The sequence below is a fragment of the Ixodes scapularis genome, unplaced genomic scaffold, assembly GCF_016920785.2.
Source record: "Ixodes scapularis isolate PalLabHiFi unplaced genomic scaffold, ASM1692078v2 PGA_scaffold39__5_contigs__length_11793443, whole genome shotgun sequence".
NCBI lineage: Eukaryota > Metazoa > Arthropoda > Arachnida > Ixodida > Ixodidae > Ixodes > Ixodes scapularis.
This window is the reverse complement of record NW_024609867.1, coordinates 4,569,120-4,590,025: the sequence shown is the minus strand read 5'-3', so window position 1 is coordinate 4,590,025 and position 20,906 is coordinate 4,569,120. Positions and strand designations below refer to the sequence as shown.

Here is a 20,906-nt window from a genome sequence, read left to right as displayed (position 1 = left end):
TCTGTGTGCTTCCCTCGGGTTTTCCTTTTTCCCTCTCTTTTTGGATATTTCCCTCTCGTGAATCTTTTTATACGTATATATTCCAGGCTTTATCGTTTCTTTCTTGGCGCGCAGGAAGAGGCCAATCCGCGTATTGCGTGCTTCCTGGACAGATATATTTTGGTGGGAAAAAGTGGCGTTCGCGGGAAAAGGCTGAGAGGGAAAGGGCTAAGGAAGTGGAAAAGGAAATGCGCCGAGGACTCCGGTCTGACGCGTTGGTCGTAAATCACTCCCTACGGCCGGTGCGATGATGACCTTTCATTCTGCCGTGTGGCGCGAGGGCATATGTTCATGCGGCTGCTGATGTAACCCGTGGTGATATTAAAACTTGCGCAGAAGAGGAAACAAAGTCAGAGTTATAAGCCGCATTTGTGGATTTAGCGTATCGATAATTCGAAGATACATTGCGCACAGAAGTGACGAATTTAAATAACCTTCACTCGCCGTAAATTCAGAGTTCCCAAGTCAACAAGGGAATACAGAAGCGTCAGTGCACCAGACACCAGCAATTACCGCTAACCTCTATAAAGCAGAGCTAATACGTCGGTACTGCTAAGCAGCGCAGCAAGAACGTTTCGTTTCCGTTAATATTTATGAATTCGATCTCCACAGATAAATAAATTCCTATTTTAAAGTGGTAGTTTGTTGAAAACCATTTTCCAAAATAGTAACATATATATATATATGTATATATATATATATATATTATTATTATGATTATTATTTTTGAAAACGGACAAAAATACAATGATCGGGTGCTTTGCAGTGAATTATACGTCGAAAACTCACCGCAATAGTTTAGACGTTTGCGGGAAAGTATAAAGGATGATGGCGGCTCTTATATTAATACTGTAACGTATTTTTCTTAAGAACAAATACATTTTGAACATACAAATATAATTATTAATAAACAAACAACTGTCGATCATGCTGGCGCTAGGTTATGATCCTTTTAGTGATCATAATCCTATAAAACCACCACGTTGGTATGTTTCTTGGGTGTTTTCGCTAACACCGGCGTATCAGAAGCGATCATTGCTCTCTTGAGATTTTGCCTTGGCATATCACAGTGTTCTTCTGCATTATATCAGAATGAAATCAAATGCAAGACGTCCTTGATCCCTTATTACGCAATAAAAAGGTAGCATTGAATGACGTTGTCAGCGGTAAGTCAGATAACTGATGAGATTATGCTTGACTGGGGGCCCAAAAAGCCTGATGGCGGCACGACAGGCACGTTGTTTCCTACGTCACTGAAATGCAACCCGTAAGAAAATTTCTCTTTGACTATGTTTTTGTAGTTGAACATACTCAGCCTTGAAGGGAAAGCTTATTTAATACCGTCTTGAATGTGGACTCTGCAGATCTAGAGGTTTTGAACTGAGACGCCCGCCATAGGGCAATTTTTCGGGAACAGTCCTAGCCGTTTGGTACCCTCCGTTTCACCTTGCAATGGACCGGGGTAGACGCAACGAGCATCGAAGCCAATCCCATGCCATGTAAGTATCACGCGACCTTTCGAGGCGAGGAAGAAAGGGGGAGGAGGGGGGGGGGGGGGAGCCCGGACACGAGATACGTTCGTACGCTGGATTGGCTGGGAAGGCTCGATGCATCCATTGAAGTACGTAGTAAGGCAAAACGATGCGTATCATTTATCCATTTTGTTTTCCGTATTTGCCTCAAATCATGGTACTGAAAAAATTACGTGAACTTACGTCTCTTTCGGGATATGTCGTCTCCCTCTTACTCTGAGAGAAGAAAACAAGACTATATTGGAGGTCCGAAAAGAGAAAGAAAACTAAAAAAAGCACTTTGCTTGTTCCCTATCTACTATAGGTCCAATCAGCAAACTCTTTCATGCGCAGCAGTATCTCAGAATTATGAACCCCGCACTGCAATCCACGGCAGGATAAAAAGTGGGATCCAATAAGACACCTAAACAAATACTAATTACAAGAAAGAAAATAAGGGATAGCTCGAAATAAAAATATTCAGAGAAAAGGACGAAGACCGAAAAGAAACGATGTGGCAGAAAGCAAGAAAGGAGCGGAAGCTCTGTCTTTATGTTTCTGAATAGGGATGTTCGCGTGGGTGGAAGCAGGGACGAGGGAGAGTTCGAACATTCCAATTCGGTGGCCTAGTTTTCGTTTAGACGAGGGACGCCGGTGCCTTCCGTTATTCATGAAATTCAGGAGCGTCAGGGGTGATTCAGTCTTGGATTCTTGCTTCGCTGCGGATGACGCGGTGCGTCTTTGGCCGTTTTAAAATTCGAATCGGGACCCGGGGCCTCGTTTCTGCGCCGAAAGAAGGGCCGGAACCCGAATGAAAATGACACGGCCAGCCATCGCCCCGTCCCGCCCAGCAACCAACGCTGCCGCAAAAAATGCCTAGCGCCACATTCTGCGAAACGAACATTCATTCGAAGAGCTCGAGACTTCAAAAGAGCTCGTGCCAAAAAAGACCCCTTCTAACCGACGATATATTCGATGGATGCCGAATACACGCAGCTTTCTCATTACACTCTTCAAATGTATGCGCGTCGACAGTCCGCGGAGCACGAAAAAAGCTCGCCGAATACTGCAGCCGACAAAGATATCGACCTCCATATGAAGTTTGCGATTTGGTGCTGAGCTTCCGTCGCGGTATTTTAAACACACTTCGTTCTATACCTCAATCGGTATTTTTACGTGAAACAGCGACTACCAGCCTGGCTATTGTAGTGCTTAAGTGTCCGCCCTCTTTTTGGCGTAGTATCTGAGGGATAATATTTTAAAGCGTATGGATTACTAAAGTGGCAGAAGGGATGGTGCAGGCATGGTGTAGGAAGTCTGTGTTAGGAAGTATAAATAGGCAGTCGCCCTGCCTTCGTCAAAATTTAGTAGGTAAAATTGTAGTTACAAAATTAAAAAAAGACAATAATTCTTGAAGAAGAGGAGAAAAAGGACAAACGCAAATCTCGAAACACAACTAGGGGATTGGTGCGCGACTGAAAATATCCGCGTGGCCCTGGTATCAAGCCAAGGACCTCCTTTTTTCCAGTCGAGCGCTCTACCAACTCAGCTAACCAGGAGTCAGATATTAGCAGAGCTAACGGGTTTTAACAGCTGCACCAGTCTAGCACGAACAAAGGTGAACGACCTGCGTTTTAATGTCTTGTGATAATGCAATCAATGGAAGCGCGTAAGCGAGCTACACAAGGATAACGATAATAATCCCTGGAGAAGGAAACAAGGGAGACAAGGGACAAACAGATATCTCCCAAAACAACTAGGTGAGTGGTGTGCGAATGAAAAAAAATGGACCTGGTTCTGGCATCGAACCAGGGACCTCTCCATTCCCAGTGGAGTAGCCCTTGGAAACGATCCGCCTGGTTTATACCAGGAACAGGCAGATTTTTTTTCTTTCGGTTTTAAGTCACCTTGCTGTGTTGGAAGACATCTGTTTCTCCCCTCTCCTTCTTGTTTCCATTCTCCATGGATTATTATCGTTATTATCGTTGAGCTTGGTTTCATTTATGCATTATTGCAATATCACCAAGAAAATAAACAAAAAGATATATGAGTGAAATATACATTAAAATATTTGTATTTAACCTTCTTGATTAACCAGAATAAGTGGAATCTAGCCTTCATACAAGATAAGCTGTGGTACCGTATTTCGACGTAGTCTGCAACGGAGCACCGCAAAGACAACGCCCCGTGTTATCCCAAGCAGAAGCGCGTTCTTCAGCCAGTCTCGTAAAATGCGGATTGTCTAACATTGAAAATGGCTTAATTTTTTTATATAAGAACAGTTGTTTGTATTGAATCCAAGTAGTGCTTGCTTATGATTATTTTATTCTTTCAAAAATGGATTAAAATTATATATATAAATATATATACACGAACATATGCAGATGAATGAACCTTACTTAATCCAATGAATCAAAGAGTCAAAGTTTTCAGGAACCCGCCGAAAGCCGAAAAACGGCGGAGCCAGGATTTGAACTCTGGGCCTCCCGGTCTGGTGTGCTGACCTCTACACCACTCCACCTTGGCTTTCTGGCGTTTTTCACCTGTCTTATTGATGCACAAGAAACGAAATGTATCCTGACTCCGCCGTTTTTTGGCTTTCGGCGGGTTCCTGAAAAACTTTGATTCTTTGATTCATTGGAATAAGTAAGGTTCATTCATCTGCATATGTTCATTTATATCCTCCTGGGAGACCACGTACGATAGTGTGAAGTGCCCGTGTTGTATATATATATATATATATATATATATATATATATATATATATAGCCAATAATATTTTGTTTTGACATGGCACACCATGATGCAGCCTTTTTAGCCACCAGGGGTCGGTTGTTACGACACCGGTAGGTTTTACTTATGTTTTCAACTTGCGCCTTCTTCTCGTTTCCGTTCACACTCACCCACGTTTTCCTTTTGTAATAAAAGAATATTGAATTCCTATGGTTTTTATAATGGGTTATTTTTAATATAAGCATATTTAGCAGGCAATGGGAAGAGTACGCGGTGCAAAGAGTTTAGCTGCGAATGTGCAGAAGGCAATTATCCGTGGATACCAGTCTGGGATGAAGCAGCGCCAGCTTTCAGAGCAATTCGGAGTAGCGCAATCAACAGTTTCTGAAATTCTCAAGAAAAACAGGCTCAGAGGAGGTGTTTTTACTCGTTACTCTTCAGGACGACCCAGGTCGACGTCCCACGTGGTCGATAGGAACATTGTTCGGGCGAGCCGCACGAACCCTCGACAGTCGGCTGTCAACATTTCCAAGGATTTGTTCCAGGGATCAGGCTCCATGGTGGCTTCATGGACTGTGAGACGCCGTCTACGAGCTGCTTGACTAGAACATAGAAAATAGAACATAGTTTTATTTGAAGAAAATACATTTTTGAAAGTACAATAGCGAACCGGTGAAAGAATCAAGGGCTTGTGGACCAGGCTCGGCAGGTGGCGATAGAAAAGAAAGACACATTGTAGTAAGGTGCGTTCTGAGGAAAGTGGAAAAACTTATTTGACTCTCAAAATTTACGCGTTCTCGAAATCACAAGGTCAAGTTGTAGGGCTAAAAAGAAAAAAAAAATATTTGATAATTATCGAAAACAAGAACAACAACAAAGCTTTACCTCACAGCTCTAAATTACGTAATGCCTTCCTGAGCTTTTCCCTCGAAGTTCTGGATTGAAAGGATTCCGGTAGGCTGTTAAATATTTGCGGAACGTAATACACTCTCGTGCGCTCACCATACTTTGTTCTGATCCGCGGCATTTGGAACGAAGCGATGGCCTCATAGGTCGCTGAGCGATGTAGGCTGTAATAAAACTAGAATTCCAGAAATGGCGAAGCACAACAGTTTCCCTAAAAAGACCCCTAAAAGATGGCAGACGGAGCTCTTGAAATGTACACGCGCTTGAGACATCTGGCCTGTCAAACGAAACACTTTTCGAAATACGTCTTAGCAAGGAGTCAATTCTCGCACGCCAGAAGAGGGAGCACCCCATAAAGATGGTAACACCGTATCGTAAATAGCTGTAAACCAATACATGCGTTACCTTTTTTCGCACAGGAAAAAGCAGAAGCATTTTAATACTATACGGAGAACATGCAACGGTTCTTAATTTTTTACACATAAGTCATATGCGAGCACCAGAACAAATCACTGTCGAAATATATTCCTAGGTATTTAACTGTTTTCACATACATAATAGTTTGGCAATCGCACGATGTGCAATTGGAAGTGTGCAATGCTACTCGGAAGGAAAGTTCCACATGCTTTAGCGGGTGCCTAAAACAGGCAAGTTTTGTTTTCGACGCAGTCACTTCAATTAAATTTGCACGAAACCAGGCCATTGTAGAGATAATATCATTTTGAAGACTTTGAAAGGCTACACGATAATCCCGATTATCCGACACTAAAAGCGTGTCATCGGCGTATTCAAAAATTTTACATTTAGAAATAACAGCGGGGAGGTCGTTCACGTATAAATTATAGAGTAATGGCGATAGAACTGAGCCTTGCGGGACTCCGGCATTTAAATGGGCCTTACTACTCTTCCGATTTTAAAACACCACCGCTTGGGATCGACCTGAAAGATAGCCTTTTAGGAGTGGCAAAAACGGACCTCTAACCCCATTCTGTACAGTTTAGAACAGAGGGCGTCATGACTTAGGCTGTCGAATGCTTTCGACACATCCAAGATCACTGGACACCTACACACTTTTATCAAAACCAGCATTAAGGAAATCGCCAAAATCTTCCAGTAATGCCTGAGCACCCCGCTCTGCAACAAAACCATACTGACGATCGGAAAGTAAGTCGAACCTTTGACAGAAGCTAGTCATTGTCCTTAAAACGTGTTTTTCCAGCAGCTGCGAAATTCATGATAAGATTGAAATGGGACGATAATTCTTGAAATCCTTCGTCGCCCCTCCTTTGTGGAGTGGTTTTACAATCGCAGTTTTCATTCCCGTTGGACATTTTCGGGTTGCAATTATATCGTTCAGCACAACTAGAAGTACATTTTGAAGTTTTTTTCAAAAATTTCTATGCAGATCCCGTATATGAATTTCGTCAATGCCAGAAGACTTTCTTTCTTTGGAAGAAAATAAATACCCTCGCAGCTCGTGTTCTGTTGTCAAAGGAAGATACGCAGAAGCTAGATTGTAGTCGTGCAGAGTAATAGTTGGTACTCTTTCACTATCGTGAACTGCACTTGAAGTGCGGGAAAAAAAAGCATTAAAGTCATCAATGGTCTTCTGTGCGACTGGCGCCAAGAACTTATCTATCACCTCCTCAATTGAGCGTTTTTTTGTTCCACCCCGAATCTGATTAGCTAACTGCCAAGTCTTTGCTACGTCAAATCGGTTCCTTTCAAATTCTCCCCTGAAAAATCTGCGTTTTGAGAAACGGACCAAGGCGCATGGTTTATTTCTGGCTATCTTGTATTCGGCCTTGAGTGTTAGTTCACCTAAACAACGTTTGCAGCGCTTCCAGAGCAAGACCTTGTACTTTATAGCTGCCAAAATATCTGGCGTAAGCAACTTAAAGTGCGCTTTACGTTGTCTAATGATTACTTTCCTTTTTGAGGTAGGTGAAAATTTTTAAAATATATCAACAACCGTGTCATATAACTCTGAAGCCTCGACTTATGCTAATAGGCCATTCCAGTCAAATTTGTTTATTTTGTCATCGAATCGCGCTAGATCTGTTATTGTTATTTCCTTCACATCATTGTCGGAGCTCCTATTATTCTTTTTTAATTTTATCTGGCACGCTATATAATAGGGATCAGCCAGTGTTTCAGTTATCACCGCCGCCTTAACCGAGAACTCGAACATGCGTAAATTAATGTGATCAGTGCACGAGGACACGAATTTGTAGCCCAAAATTTCTTCCCGAGTCGGTAAATGTGTTGCACTTTCGATGCCGTACGTTGACATTAGGTTGAGATAATCGCACACAACATGGCGTGGGGAATCTAACGTGTTTAGATTGAAATCGTCCGCTAAACACAGCTGGCTTGTGGAACTAAACTCGATAATACTTTATCCAGTTCATCAAGAAACAGGTTCGCGTTGCTTGAAGGGACTAAATGCCCGTTGACCAGCTCAGAAGCCAATGGTAAGCAAGAAGAACCGGGCAATCAGGTTGAAGTAGGCAAAGGCCTTCTGACCAATGGAAAGAAGTTGTCTGGCCAGAAGAACCTAAGTTTATGCTGTTTGGCAGCAATGGAATCCAATACGTGCGTCGTCCGAAAGGCACCAGAATCAATCCCAGGTATCAGCTGCCTACAGTGAAGCACGGCGGAGGGAGCGTCATTGTATGGCGCTGTTTCTTCGCTCGTGGTGTGGGTGCTCTTTACCGCATTAACGGAATAATGACGAAGGAAGTCTACGAGGAAATCCTTGAATACGTCATGCTTCCCTGGGCATGGAGGAATTTTGGCCGTGGCTACGTGTTCCAGCAGGACAGTGACCCCAAACACTTATCCAGGCTTCTGAAAAATTGGTTCAGGAAACGAAGGGTGTACCTGATGGAGTGGCCGAGTCAGTCCCCTGACCTTAACCCAATCTAGCATTTTTGGGAAGAGCTGGAGCGTCGTCTGCGGGTCAAGAAAGCCAGAAACATTGACGAGAAGTTTGGCCAACTGCAGCAGTAGTGGGCGAACATGGACCAGATGGTCATCGACAATTTTCTGAATTTCAAGCATCGTCGGTGCCAAGCGGTGATCGATGCAAGGGGTTTCCTTACAAAGTACTGATCAGCTTAAGTTTATATCTAGACATTGGGTTTTACGCGGTGTCCCATTTTTTCACAACAGCCAGATTATCGACGACGTCCTCTTGCGCTGCTGTTACCAGGTTTACAATAAATATCGATTACAAAAAAAGTATTCATTTTTAAGTGAGCATCAGTTTCTAATCTATAAATACATTAATGTAGTGTTCCATTACAATTTTTATATCTGTATCACAGTTCCAAGAAAAGTTTTCGAGCAAAACGGAAATATCATATCTTTTTGTTCACTGCTGTATATATATATATATAGGTGAGGCAGAGTCGTCTGACAGCAATGGACCGGGAAAATGTAGTAAGTAAGAGAACCGTACTTGCGGAGTTACTATGCTAGGAGTTTATTGTATGTATTACGAGAGTTTCGCCGAGAGGCTCGGCTTCGTGAGAAGATGGCATACATGTGAGGGCATCAGACTGCGCAAAGCAGTAAGCGGCCAATGGGGCGAGAAGGACGTGACGTCAGGAAAAATAAAAGTAAAAAGATATATCAAAGAAAGCAAACATAATAAAACAAAATCAAACGCCCAGTAAAAGAAAAAAAAGTTTGACTTGAGCACGTTTCCACGGTAGGACGGCGGGTTTCAAAGCTAAAGAGGCGTATATGAGATCTCAGGCACTGCGGTGGGTACAATAGGTCATTAACGGACGGCACAGGCTCTGGGAACGACATCTTTGGTACTAATTGCCCGCACGGGCCGATGTGGGCATCTGCCCTCCGCGATGGTCACCCCGCCTCCCGGTCGGGCGCCGCACGCCGCGGAAGACAGGGGAGAGGGGAGCAAGGAGCAGATCACGGACAAGGGGGGCGCGGGAGAGAGGGGGGGGAATTGTTACTGGATAGTTGTAAAGACGTCGTACCGGATAGTGAATTAAAAATACAAAGTGAAAAGATTAAACATTAAAATAAAAATTGAAATAAATACAGATGCCTAGGGTGGAGACCGCGTAGCGCTGTGTGCAGCAGGACGGCATGGTGCCGAAGGCACTGATTTGAATCGCCTTTCAATAAAAAATATAAATAATAATGGATCTCGCATATGAGTCGGTAAAATGAGAAAAAAGGGGAAGCAGCGGGTACAGAAGCGCGTGTGAAAGGCTCACTGTTTCGCGCGTGCACGTAGGCACGCACGCACGCACGCACGCACGCACGCACGCACGCACGCACGCGCGCGCGCGCGAACACGCACACACACACACACACGCACGCCGAACGCACGCAAGTACACACACACACACACGCACGCACGCACGCACGCACGCACGCGCGCACACGCACACACAGACGCACACACACACGCACACGCACGCCCGCACGCACGCACGTACACACACACGCACACACACACACGTACACACACTCGCGTACACACGCACGCACGCACACACGCATGCACGCACGCACGCACGCACGCACGCACGCGAGCGCGCGCGCACGCGAGCGCGCGCGCACACGCAGGCACAGACACAACAATGGTTCAATTCCAACTGGAAACACAGTGCCACTTGGTCAGGGTGAGTATTGGGGTTCCCATTTAATTCTTAGACAACGTTTTAGTCGCTGCAAGTGTTTCTGGATTTTCATTTATTTCTTTATCGAACGTGTTGAATCGGTATATGCGATACGATTCGCGCTGCCCCCTGTTCGCGGTCTGACTTAAATCCGGTTCCAAGGATTGTTACCGGAAGTTTCTGGAACGAATGATGTGGGACTGCAGACATGTACAAATTACTCAAAAAAGGTAGTTAAGTTAACTTACTGAGTGATCGACGCCAAAAGTGATTGGAGTACAGTAGAAATTACGCATTTATAATAATAATAATAATATAATAATAATAGCTTTATTTCCATTACAGGTAATGGCGGAGCCGAGAAAAAAAGCCGCACTAGGCGGCTTGACGAGCTCTCGGCCCCAGTACATTCTGCAGCAGCAGTGGAAACTTTAGTTGATACAAAAGATAATAACAAAACAAGAAAAAAACGCATACTTTTTAGGGTTTGACAATAAAGCGTGATAATATCTACGTTGATAAATTAAGCAAAGTGATACGTAGCCCTTTCAGAGGTGTTTCATGCAGGCAAACATCACATGAATGCAAAAAGTTGAGAAGCCTTGGGTTACGGTGGGCCAACATTTCCATCCCGGAATTCAATCGGCAAGTAGGTACTTGCGAAGGATCAGAGTTTCGAAGCGTATATGGTGCTACATGTTGCTGCAAACAAGATAGATCAATCAAGAATGAAGTATTATTTTGTGCTTCTGCCTTAAGCCTTAAGGAAAGTCTATAATTGTAAAGCTCATGAACACTAAGTACATTATATTTTTTAAACAAGCTTTCTGTGTGTGATAAATAACTTGTATTTGCAATAATCCGTAGCATTCTTTTTTGAAATAAGTATATTTTTTCTAGGTTCGTTGCCGTAGTTGTGCCCCAGACCAAAGAGCAGTAATTTAGGTATGAATAAAACAGTGATTTATATAACAACATTTTGTCAGATGGTGGAAATGTATATCGATGGCGGCAAACTAATCCAGTAGTTTTTGACAATTTCCTACATAAATCCTGAATATGTAAGTCCCATGACATATTCTGAGAGAAAACAACTCCCAACGTTTTAAAATTGTCGACGAATTCGATTTCGGTAGAGTCAAGAATAATTGGCTCTATAGATTCGAGAACTTTATTCTTAGGACGGAACATAACAGCCTTTGTTTTATTTATGTTTATTTTCAAAGCGTTCTTATTAGTCCATAGAAACATTTCCCCCAGTACTGAGTTTATTTTATGTACAAGCTCATCTGCATCCTTAGCCTTGTAAAGTAATGTCGTGTCGTCTGCGTACATTACAAATTTTATTGATGGGTCAATATTTAGGATGTCGTTTACATACACATTAAAAAGAAAAGGACCTAATATACTTCCTTGTGGTACTCCAACAACTATCGGTTTTATTACAGAAGAAAAGTTATTGTAGCACACATATTGCTTTCGGCTTTCTAGGTAAGACTGGAGCAGAAGTAAAGCCTGACCCCTGACACCATAAGATTCGAGTTTTAGTAACAGCAATTTATGATTCAAATAATCGAATGCTTTCGTGAAATCAACATAAACCGCAAGCACTAGTTTTCGATCCTCAAGACTTCTTAAAATAAATTCTTTTTCTTCAAGGAGGTCTAGTTGAGTTGAACGATGTTTACGAAACCCGAACTGCGATTTGGTAATTAAGCTGTGCTTATCAAAAAAAATTTACCAGACGTGCATAAATAACTCTTTCAAGTCCTTTCGAGAAAACAGGGAGAATCGACACTGGCCTATAATTGTTAATATCGTTCTTATCACCTTTCTTATGCAGTACACAGACTTTAGCAATCTGCATACGTTTGGGAAAAACGCCAGCCGATATGCACAAGTTAAATATATGCGTTAAGTATCGTGCCACTAAAGGTACAACATATTTCACAGGTTTGATCTGGATATCATCTATGTCTCTGCTTTTCGTATTTTTTAGGTTTATAAACACATTTGATACCTCGAACTCGGTGACAGGATCCAAGAAGATTGAATTCATGTTCCTATTTTTAATATATCTGCAGGCATCTGAATCATGTGTCAAAGTAGCCAGGTTAACAAAGTGATCATTAAATGCATTAGCCAGATCAGTACCCTTGAGTCCTTTGCCATTTACGCGTAGGGTTTCAACGTAGTCATGCGCCCTATTGTCTTGTAGGACTGAATTAACCTTTTCCAAATTTCGTCCACACGTCCATTGGGTGACTTAAAACTATTGTAGTAATAACGGGTCCTGGCATTTCGAAGCTCCTTTGTCAGCTGGTTCCGATAAAATTTGAATTTCTTAAGGTCGTCTGGATTTTTCGATCTGTTAAATTTCTGAAAGAGGCGATCTTTGATTTTAGCTAGATGATCTTGGGTAATCCAAGGCTTTCGAATTTTACCTGATTTTTTAATTTTCTTATAAGGAAAGTTTTTTGCATAAAGAATTTTGAACTGGTCCAGAAATACATTGTAAGCTACATCGGCATCTGTTGCGTTAAGAACGTCATTCCAGTTTTCATTTGCAATATCATTACAAAACCTTTCAAGATTATCAGGTGTAATAACTTGAAAATATATAGGTGAGTGCACACTATTTTTGAGACAACGTGCATCTTTTATGCATAGGAATATTGGGAGATGGTCGCTAATATGAGACATAAAAATCCCTCCTTTTAGGCGGGTAACCTCAGCGTTTGTTATAAAAAGGTCGATACAGGTCTCCGACTGCTGTGTAATTCTTGTTGGCTTCGTGATTACGTTGACACATCCATATGTTGTAAGCAACATTTCTAACTCAATACTAGGCATAGCACACAGCAGCATATTGATATTAAAGTCCCCGCCAATTATCACGTTCAGGTTGTTGTCACTAACGAATCCCAGAAGGCTCTCAAAAAATGCTAAAAAATTTGAAACGTTACCGTCTGGTGGACGATAGACGACAGAGATAAGCATATCGCCTGATATGAGTGATAACACCTCGTAATCATGGGTAATCATACAGAAATTTGGCAATAAATTATGTGACATGCTTTCATCTATCAATACTGAAACACCTCCGCCACGACTAAAGGTACGATTTAAACATAAGCATTTGTACGATGGCAAATGAAATGCATCCGCTTCGTCAGAATACCACGTTTCAGTTAACATGATCACATTAAATCGAACTGAAAACTGGCTAAAAAGACATTCAAGATCTGCCGCCTTATGCTTAGCTGACCGTACGTTCAAGTGAAATGCTTTGAATGATGAATCAAAACTACGACCAATATGTTGCACGATATCAACAGGAAGCAAGTATGAACACTCTGCCATAACTTTTTTTTTTTTTTTTATTAAACAAGAGTTGAAGGCGAGCAAGAATTTGATCAGGAAATTATCGCTTGCAGATCATCCTCGCACCTTATCACAAACGCTCGTTCACCACTTTGGCGACGAACGAAGATCTTTCCGTCCTTGTGCCAAACGTAAGTAAAATCTGCACTTTTTGCCCAATCTTTTGCCTTGGCCAGTAATTCTCTGTTTTGTTTGGTCATGTTCTCATTGATGTAAAGTTTGTTCCCGATGGTACGAAGTCTAGCCTTCCTGCTCAGCCACAGGTCTCTTGTCAGTTGAGATACGAACCTGACAATAATACCTGGTGTCCTGTCAGACTTTGATGGCAGTCGGTGAATTGCCGCTACGTCGGAAATATTCAGTGCAGAAACGTCTAGGCTGCGCGCTACTTCATTGACCTTGTTCAACAAGTCTTCACCGTCAGTCTTCGGAACACCATGGAATTCCAGATTCAGCCTGCGACTTCTCCATTCAAGCTCGTGAAGTTCAGTTTTCATTTTGCTAAGCTCGTTTTTTTTGTTAGCGTTTTCGATTTTTTCAACCCGCCTCTTTAAATCCTTTATATCTTGCTTCTGCTCAGTAATATGGCTCAGTATTTCATCATATTTGTCTGACATAACTTGCACTGACGCTTCAATGTTACCAACTGTTTCCTTTATGGCTAACAGATTATCTAATTTTTCGTTCATGGCCGCTAACAAGACCCACATGTCACCATCTTGCCTCTGTTTACTTGTCGCGCCACCTTTTAGTTTAGCTGCTCGGCAAGTGGGACACTTCTATGCTTTACGGTATGCTTCTCTTTTCGTTTTTAGCGTTGTTTCGGAAATTCCCGCACAGTTTCCGATGTGGTACGGGTATTCACATTCACAGCACGAAATAGACTGCTCCCTATGGGGTATCTCCTCTTTACATTTTGAACACAATGCTTCCGCCATATATACGAAACACTCGCCGACAAAGCAATAGAAACACCGCTGGCAGCAGCAGCAACGTGAAAAAAAAAAAAAGTAATACACTAATATGCCAACCAACCTGCAATGGCAGAGGAGCGGTTAGCCCGGTGTTCGTTGCTTGTTGCCGCTGCTGCCAGAAATGACGTGTTCGGCGCTCGGGCTGCCCTTTTATCGCCTAGACAAGGCACTGCACCCGGATGACGCTGGAGGTTGATTTGCGGGGGCGGGACTGTGCTCGTGGCCTCCAGCAGTGCAGACTGTGATGCAGATGGGCAAGCAGCCTGACTTGCGTCGCAGTTGGAACCGCAGCGTTGGGTACGTCGATGCTCACTGCAATGGCAGAGGAGCGGTTAGCCCGGTGTTCGTTGCTTGTTGCCGCTGCTGCCAGAAATGACGTGTTCGGCGCTCGGGCTGCCCTTTTATCGCCTAGACAAGGCACTGCACCCGGATGACGCTGGAGGTTGATTTGCGGGGGCGGGACTGTGCTCGTGGCCTCCAGCAGTGCAGACTGTGATGCAGATGGGCCAGCAGCCTGACTTGCGTCGCAGTTGGAACCGCAGCGTTGGGTATGTCGATGCTCACTGCAATGGCAGAGGAGCGGTTAGCCCGGTGTTCGTTGCTTGTTGCCGCTGCTGCCAGAAATGACGTGTTCGGCGCTCGGGCTGCCCTTTTATCGCCTAGACAAGGCACTGCACCCGGATGACGCTGGAGGTTGATTTGCGGGGGCGGGACTGTGCTCGTGGCCTCCAGCAGTGCAGACTGTGATGCAGATGGGCAAGCAGCCTGACTTGCGTCGCAGTTGGAACCGCAGCGTTGGGTACGTCGATGCTCACTGCAATGGCAGAGGAGCGGTTAGCCCGGTGTTCGTTGCTTGTTGCCGCTGCTGCTAGAAAATGTGTAATATTAATTGAGTAAACTAATACCGTACCGAAAAATTCGGTATAACTTTTCCCTATCCGGATTATGGAACCGGAAATTTGTTTCTGGAAACCCGAAATCCACATTCTAGACAAAGAATAATTTCTGAAAACGTAAATTCCAGACAGAACTCGAATAGAATCCAGGTAGATTTCCGGTTCCATAATCCGGATAGCGAAAATTTATACCGAATTTTTCGGTAGGGTAACTTCTGTAAAAAGTAGCGAGTTACTTTGAAGTTACTTTCGATGTTACTTTTTTATATTTTTGTAGTAGCAAAATGAACAGCAGTTTTGATCCGTGAAAAACCCTGCGAGCCTAAAATAAATGCAGTCATTTAATGGCTTGCGTGTTCACCAAAACAGTATTCGCTCGCAGAAAGAATTGACTTTCAAAGTTCTTGATACGAGAGTTTTCCCCTTTTCCTCCTAAAGACGTCCTAAGCGAAGCTAAAAAGACGTTCCACCGACGAGCTGGATGGAACGGCAGAGTTGAATTTCAGAAACAGGCTGTGCAGGGTCGGGTACGCGAGTGTCGGCATCTAAGGTGTTTATGACGAAATATGTGAGGTTTGCTTCGTCTAAAGGGTCTTTTATGACAAACTCTCCTCCTCTTTTTCTTTTTTCTTCGGCAAGGGTAGATTGTTATGACTGGCCCCTCTTTATTCCCACGACGTTCGCAGAGTGCGCAGAGCGCGTGCACCGAACACTGACAGTCAAGGGTTCAAGTCTCGCGCCACGACGATGAGATCATCCGGACGAGTGCGCGTCACGTTGCAGTGCTAGTGATACGCTACTGAAAAGAGAAAAAAAAAATGTTTTTGCTTAACGGAAGATGAAACGAAGTATAATTCGCCGCTGACGCCTGGTCCAACAAAAGCATCTTCCAAGGTTCAAGTCTCGCAATCCTCGCCGGCGCACGACACGCCTGACAAGTAAATCGTTTTCAACAAAGAGGGAGTCTCCGTGGCGTGGAAGGTCGGAAGGACGCGGCAGATTACGTGAACAAGCATCGTCTCTCGTACAATTGCAGCTAGAAGCGAGAAGGTGCTCCCATGAACGGATTATCCGCGTCTGCGTTTGTGCGCGGGGGAGTCCGGCTTTGCAAAGGCTATGCGCTGACGACGAGACGACCATGGCAACAGGCGCCCAGCTGCGAGGTCATTCCAGTAGAGCTTCCCGGGGAAGAACCAGGTCGCTTGAGGCAGAACTCACTAAAGGCAGACAACATGAAAACAGCAACAACCCTTGGAGTGTCCCCGTCTTTCACGGTTGCACCTGGAGGCGCGGCGCCTGCGTGCATTACCGGATTAGGTCAATACCCGACAAGGGCTTCTTAAGCATCTCTCCCTGCGTTCGTGCGCGCCGGTGTTATGCTTTGGCTGTTTCTCGCCACCTTTACCCATGGACCCCTCTGATGTAGTGTATAAGTGCGTAGGAACGCAATGCGAGGGGGTCCCTTGCTCGGGAATGCCACTTGATCTGCCGGCGTCTTATTTATTTCTGCGCACAAACTTTCGTCATGAGCAAAATTAGCACTGGATTTCGAAAGTAGTTAGTAATTTGAGCATAAGTTACCTGGGAAACGTAGCTGAATTAAACTACTAGTTAGCCAAATAAAGTAATTTAAAGTTACGAAGTTACTCGAAAAAATATTTAAACTACAGTAGTTTGAGTAGAGTAGTTGAACTACGTCCAAGTCTGTATGGGAGGCTAAAATGCTTTGAAAGAGGTAGGCTTGGGAGCGATTTTGAAGGAGATTTGTCGTTATTAAAGCGTTTCTTGAATGGTGTCTTTGTTTGCCTTATATATAGCATTTTGCAGACTTTGCACTCAAGCAAATAAACCACATCTGAAGAGTCACACGTCAGGTTCCCTCGAATGTTTAAGGACAATTGCGATTGTGTGCTGCTAGCACCGCTAGTATATAGCATTTGTTTGCGGACCAGACGTCGCGGTTTCGTGCACGGCTTGCATTCGCCATTTGACAGTGACGAATTCAGTCGAGAGTTTATATGTGAGTCTCTTAGGTTACGTGACCGTCTGTAAAAAACACTGGGGGTGGAAGGAAACGCACGTTTAAGACGTTTGCTTTGTTCTAGAATATTATGGTGCCGTCTCAGTAAACCATTTATTTACATTAGGAAAGTTCGTGCTGTAAGTTAGGAATAAATTTGTGCGTTATAGGTCGGGTTGGGAGGAGCGGTTCGCAATTAAGTCCTCGCGGTTCAATTGTTTAGCCTTTTGAATTGCGTCGTCAATTACACGAAATTGACATTTTTGTTTTCCCAACATGGTCTTTAGGTTTTAAAACGCAACACTGACGTTTTAGAACGCAATACTTCGAAAGAGCAGAATAAAATGTAAGTAGCTGATGCATAAAAAAACACATGAGGAAGAAGACTGAGGATCCACGAATCTGGAATAAAGAAATTGCTTTAAATAAATGTACGGTACAATACAATTTACTATGATGATAGAAAAGAAATAAACCAAAAGGAAACGCTTCAAGAATAAACTGGTAAACAAATAAAATAACATAAATTTAAACAAAAAAAGTGAAAGCTGTTTACGACTCCCTGTAACGCCGAATTGGAGCACAGCTCTTGAGGACGGAACGAACAGCTAGCAACCTTACGCCTCTTAATGAGCTTAGGTCTTGCTTTTAGGTAGAAGAAAATGGCAAGCATTGAGATACACATTCACTTTATTAAATAGAGGTGGGATGAATGTTGTCGCAGAAAGCAACAAAAACCTTATGGTGGAATTACGTTTTTTTGCATTTATATTTATTCGTTCATTTATTCATTTTTCATTTGTCCTTACGGCGGAGGAATTAAAGCAGGTAATTGAGCTTAGACCAGCAAAAGCAAAGTATAACGCGTACGAAACTACTCTAAACATCGGTAACATAATGGTGACGCAAACTAAGGCCCAATCAAAAACTGTTTTTTTTTATAATATTATGGCAGCAGGAAGGTGGCTTTAGTTGCAGGCTATGGATGGCACGAAACTGTGGTGGAATATATACTGGAGGCAGCCGTAGCGACTAACACATTTGTTACGCGTTAGGTAATTCGAATTTGAAGTGTACATACCTGACATTGGGCAGAGGAGCTTAGTTTCGTAAGACGTTTTGTGTGTATGGTTTTAAGAGCTCAAATCATAGATGGTAAAATATAAAACATAGAACAAAAACGTGGTCCGCGCATTTCCCATGCCCTATACCGGATGTTCGTCGTCAGCACATTTATCCGTGAACTTGCTCCCAGGTGTTCATTGTTCATTTGTTTCGTTAAAACTATATATCATTGCGATTATCTTGCCCATCGCCGGCCTCTCTCATTGGCGTTTAACGTTTTAGCGTTCAGCAGACCAACAGGCTGAATTATTTTTAATATTTAACTACTTCACGATTGAGCTCTAAAAATGAACATAAACCTTCTGGCGAAACAACGTTCGCGTGACAAATTTTAGATACGTACGTTTAGAGATCGAAGTTCACAACGCGTGCCAAATGTGTTAGTCCTTAGAGTCTCACCCTGCGTGTGCGGTCATCTTGGATGGCAACTTTGTGTTTAAAGTCACATCTAGCTGAAATATTAAACATAACAGATAATAGATATAATTCTATACACATAAAAAGTGTTTACGGTTAAGTAAAAAGTATCTACTTATATGCGCGTATTGGGGGATAATTTATAAGTTGGTATTTTTAAGAGTAATATTTGGTATACTTTATCGAACGCTTCCGAGAAATCCAAAGTTTTGCAATCTACCTTAGTCACCCTCAACGAAAGTAAGCAGGACCTGCGTTTCACATGACAATTATTTAGGAAAGTTAAGTTGAAAACGACGACACATACTGCTTAATTTTGAAAAAGTATTTAAAGTGAAATATTCCACATCCTCAAAATGTTTGCATAGCTTCTTGTCAAAGAAAGTGAATAACAATTACGTGGATTAAGAATATCTCCTTCCTTGCAAAGTGGGATCCCCTTGGCTGCTCTTTAATCCTCTGATAAAATTCATTGTTGCGAAAATTCGCCAAATAGACTTGCGAGAATATATGAGCATATTTTAGTAGTTTTAAAGGACATATATACAGGGTGTTTTTCTTAAGAGTGACACTAATTAAAAAACGCCGTGAAAGCTACGCTTATGTGACTTGTGCAGGTGAGTTTTTAATTAGGTAAGGTGTGTTAATTAACTTCTTAATCAGTGAAAATAAACATATAACTCCAATTTAAAACTTGCTGAGTGTCATCGAAATCTATTATACCAGTAGTTTTCAGACTGAGCGCGTGAGTAGCTCCGTAGTGCCCTGAAGTTACCGTTCGTGCCAGCGCGATTTGTTCGTCACTTCTCATAGCCCCAACGTTCTACCTTTACCTATATATATGTATATATGGGAAATTAAACGTACCTCGATGCTTTTGGTGGAGTTTTATTACATACAGGTTGACGTTTCGGCCTGAGCCAGACCTTTTTCAAGCTCTGGCTCAGGCCGAAACGTCGATCTATATGTATATATATATATATATTAGGGTCCTCGACAGGAAATAATATTTGTTAGTGTTAGCCTGATTATATTTGCAATACCTTTAGAAATAATTGCAAAGGGGTCCATGGGAGGAAGTCATAATAATAATAACAATGTTCATTTCTCCTTCAAAACACGTATGACGGATTATGACCGCGGAAAAAAAGCTGCATCATGCAGCTTGACGGGCTTTCGGCTCTCCCCTGCTTACATATATCAGCAGTGGCGCAACAAGTAATCCAAGAAGAAAACGAAGAAAAAAAGCTAACAATTTCAGAGATGACAACGGGAGATTATTACAAAAAAAGGTGTGACTATGTAAGAGACTAAGAAAAAAAAAGGACAGAAGTACATGCAAGCACAGCTTTATTCGACCTAGTAAAACTTGAGGTCATGAAATAAGAAAACAACTAATCAATAACGTTTGAGAAAAGAACAAGGAAATGCTCGAAGACGTTTTACAGATATTGTGGGAAAATCAGTGTTGTGAGTAACGAAAAATAAAGCTAGTCGAGGAAGTGCACATCTTAACGTTTGTTAGCCGTAGGAAGTTTTGCAAATATGAAGCGTCCAAATTTCCGTGTCTTGAGTAGGATATGTTGCTTCTCTTGGCGAGAGAGACGCAAATTCACTAAAAGCATAAATATTTGTTTGTACTTCTGATTTTTAGGACACCCATGAATGTTATTTGTATAGTCTATTTACAGGCATCTATTTTAAACTTTTAAAGAGGAGTGCTCCTCAAGTCATGAGACATGTTGGTGAAATAAGAACTGTTTGAAACGTCATAAAAAATAAAAGAACTAACAAACACATAATCGAAATTGGCGTGCTTCTCGCCACGAATAGGCTATCTTCCTCAACTTTGAGCATTGGAAGCGTAAGGTTGCCTTATTTTATAGTTTTTTTTTTTTAAATTGACAGTAATTTTATACTAACATTGAGCAAAATAACATTGTAGAATGAGCTCTATCTCCCATTCCAGTTATTTATATATCAGTCATCAAGGTTTTTTGAATGCGCATATGATGCTTGACAGAATATTAAATGTGCAGAACTGATTCTGCGGCAGTAATTGTGACCAGATAATTGGTACAGTTTAACGACATGTAGATAAAAAGCATACAGCTTCAAATTCATATTTTATTTAGGTGTTTTTTTGTATCGTGTATTGTACCACCAACAAAGTTGCTTAAAACATACCGCTACGAAATTCGCATTTGAGATAGTTTGTGCACTGCACTGTATCACCTCATCTG

At 42.4% G+C, this 20,906-nt stretch overlaps 1 long non-coding RNA gene across 1 annotated transcript; it reads left to right on the top strand.

Annotated features, from left to right (window-relative positions):
- The first annotated feature begins 14,462 nt into the window (after positions 1–14,462).
- Positions 14,463–14,955, top strand: LOC115308992. The gene is made up of 3 exons (XR_005715870.1): positions 14,463–14,502; positions 14,618–14,753; positions 14,869–14,955. It is a non-coding gene; the product is annotated as an uncharacterized LOC115308992 (long non-coding RNA).
- Positions 14,956–20,906: the final 5,951 nt, after the last annotated feature.